We start from the raw sequence: 3,685 nt of genomic DNA, 5'->3' as shown, positions 1-3,685 counted from the left end.
ATACTGCCTAGTATTATTATGGTTGTGTTATTGTCTCACTTTATTGTCTTTCAGTCTTCAATCCCAAGGTGCGTGGCTTTTCAATCTTTCCCATTGAAGGCAAATTATTAAATGTGTAAGGGTTAGTTTGTAAATTTCATCTGAAACCTGACCCAGAGATGCACTTGAGCTCTGGAAACAGCTCGCTTCCCAAAGGCGCCGAAAGGGGTATTGCATTGGCGTCTGTCCCACAGCTTTGTGATTGATTTCTGTCGAGGGAGGAAATGAAATTTCTGTCCCTAAGAGAAGAGTCCACATGGTGAAGATCAGTGATAAGTTCAGATGCTCAGCCTGAATTTTTCCAGGGAGATTTGTGTCTTTAACCCATGGAGGGGGAAAAAGGGAGGAAAAGCATGGGACTTCCTGAGTCGAAGTCAACAAACCACAAACAACCAAATGAAGAGTGCACACTCCTCCAACTCCAACCTTCCAGAATCTCGAATCTAGCTGCAAGGTCATCTACCTGAGCTCTTTATTTTAAATATTTTATTTTATTTTATTTTAGATTTTATTTATTTATTTTTAGAAAGAGGGGAAGGGAGGGAGAAAGAGAGGGAGAGAAACATCAATGTGTGGTTGCCTCTTGCGCTCCCCCTACTGGAGACCTGGCCCACTATGGAGGCATGTGCTCTGACTGGGAATTGAACTGGTAATCCTTTGGTTTGCAGTCCAGAGTTCAATCCACTAAGCCACGCCAGCCAGGGTTTATCTGAGCTCTTTAAATGCAAAGGACACATAACTTACCACAGTATGAAAAGGAAGAGAAAATCTTTATGCACTTTGTTTAACAAGTGGTCTGAATGATCACAAAAATAGGGAGGAAGAGAGATGTGACTAACCGATCGACACTGGGAGTCTTACCAGGCCCCCGTGTTCTACTCGTACCTGGGAAATAACCAAATGCTTTTCATTTTTTATGATTCTGCATATCGTGGCAACTCACAAAGGGAAGACAAGCTACAAAAGAGGGAAGAGGGAAGGCGGCGGTGCAAGGCAGCCACCAAAGAAGGATGCGCTCCCCCAGCAAGCTGCTGCGTCAGGGCTGGCTTCGCCCACAGTCCAGCTGACTGCACAGCCGGAGGCTCAGGTGTGCTGAGTGCCCTTCCTGGTCTGCCCTTCTCATCTCTCCGCTTCTCTCGCGGGGACAGGTGGAGCGAGGCTGTCCTTCCTCGGGTGGTCTAAGCTTCCCAAGGACCAATGGGACCTGGGTGAAGAAAGTGGAGGAGGCACCAGGGTTCCCCATCACCTCCACAAGGACAAGGGAGCTCTCTCCTCCCTTTGAGCGCCCTGTGCTTTTTCTGGGTTTCTCTCCGAGGTCCTTCGGCATCTCCTGCCCCACCCAAAGAGAGCAAGCACACCAGTGGAAATCCCCTGAGCAAACCAGCACATGCTGTACCAAAATATTGTGCCTGGGCTTTGTTCTTTTACATCTTCACAACTAAAGGAAAGAGATACAATCAAAATGATAGTCCACTTACATGATAAACAAGAGAATTTAAAGAGACATGACCCAATTACTCACCCATGGAGTGACAGTCGGTGAGCAGTTCATGAGATCTGTGTTGGTGGTAGAATTTGTGATTTCTCCTTGAACACTTATTTTAGCTCATAGAAATTCATAATTACAACTTTCTTGAAAGGGTATTCAACTCAACACACAAAACACACCACCTTTTGTGAATCGGGCTTCCGATTTTCTAACCAAGCTTTAAAAACAAGATTAGAAACAAGAACATAAATTATTATCTGATGCACCAAATTGTCACTCTTTATTTGGTTTGGAAGATGTTTCTAAATAAAGTGCCAAAAAGAAAAAAGAAAAAAATGGCCTCAGCAGAGGAAGAGGAAAGATAATGTCCTGGTCACTTGGCTTCTTGCTCTGAAATACCCCTTTGAGTGTCTAGTCTGGGGCGTGACATCATACATAGGGCACCCCATCTCTCAATGGGCCTGCCTCAACCCTGAAGAGGGGTTCCCAGAGACTAGCACAAATGCCCCATCTCCCTTCTCCTTTGACGAGATGGTCACATGACTATCATGATGAGACACAGTCATGCAGCTTTCAAAGAACTACCACTAAGTGTAAACACTCTGGGGGATGTTATTTATCTTTGTTAATGCCACCATTTTTACAGGCCCAGGGGACCAGCTCTCCCCAATAACAGTGAGTTGAACAGAAGCTCACCACTCACTGTCCACTCCCCATGGGTGCCTGCCGTACCGCCACATTGTAGTCACGGGGCTTTGTTCCCAGAGAGAGCTCCTGGGAGTCAAGAAAGGGCAGCTTTACGGCTTAGAGGCAGGTTAGATTAGTCGTCCAGTGAGCAGCAGTCTGTCCTACAGCAGGGGCTTCTGTCCTCTAATGGCAGGACGGCTCCTAACCTGTGCCTCCAAGCGCTATCGGTGGCTCACGGACGAAACTCCAGGGATCACCAAGAGGCCAGCCAGACTTAACAAGTATCAGTGCTTTAACCCTGAGGCCAAGGTGGGAACAAGGTTGCTCGGTGGACAAGCCTGGGGAGAGTCTGAATCATTGCTGTCACTGCCTCGGGCTTCTGCCCCACATAAGCAGATACTAGCGTGGTTTACTGGGACCACGCATTCCTGAGGGTTGTGTGGCAACCAGGTTTTCACACACAGAATCCTGTTTTATTTTGTTATAATTTTTTACTTTATTGTTTATTGACTTTAGAGAGAGGAAGGGGGGAGGGAGAGAGAGAAACATTGATGTAAGAAGGAAACATCAATCAGCTGCCTTCCATGCACACCCCAACCAGGGATGGAATCCAAAACCTAGGTATGTGCCCTGACCGGGAATCAAACCTGCAAACTTTTCTCATAAGGGACAATGCTCCAACCAACTGAGCACCCCGCCAGGGCTAGAATCCTATTTTGAATTCATGGAGAAAATAGCTATTGTATCCGATAAACAAGGGAGCAGCAAACTTTGTCTCTAAAGGACCAAATGGTAAAGATTTTACACACCTCGTGCACTGTACAGTGTTTGTCTCAGCTACTCGGTTCCCCTGCTGTAGCACAAAGGCAGCCGTGTTTCAATAAAGTTTTATTTACAAAACAGACAGTAGGCCAAATTTGGCCCCTCGGCCACAGTGTGTTAACTCCTAAAATAAACAAATAACTCTGATAGGTGAGGTATAAGTAACTACTAGGGCTACACAGAGAACAAAACAGAAAAATTGCTCTTCTTGTGAAATTCTTTATGTTCAGAGATTGCAGGTGGAGCATTTAACATACACCTACAATAAATTACCTCATTAAGTGTACAATCTTTCTTTAGAGCTAAACTTATCCCTGACAATCAGGCGATTGGCTTTGTAAGTTTAGATTTTTGTCCCACGATTTTTTTAACACGGGCCCAATTCACACTCTAGTCTAAAGTGGTTTGAGTCTACATTGGAATCCACCACCTTCCTTTCCGATAAGCACAGTAAGTTTGGGGTTTCCAGGAGAAATACCAGAGTAGGACAATAATTTCAAATGCTCTATCTCTTCATTTCTCCTACCTCTGCTTAGAACAGCAATATTTTTACTCTGGCTTCCTGTTTCTGGTACATGCCTTCTTTTTTGCCATGTTTATACTTCCCCCCTGTCTGTGGTTAAGTAAGTATAAAGCCCTATAGCTGTA

Source organism: Phyllostomus discolor, chromosome 3 (assembly GCF_004126475.2).
Source record: "Phyllostomus discolor isolate MPI-MPIP mPhyDis1 chromosome 3, mPhyDis1.pri.v3, whole genome shotgun sequence".
In the NCBI taxonomy this organism is placed as follows: Eukaryota; Metazoa; Chordata; class Mammalia; order Chiroptera; family Phyllostomidae; genus Phyllostomus; species Phyllostomus discolor.
This window is presented reverse-complemented; position numbering follows the sequence as displayed.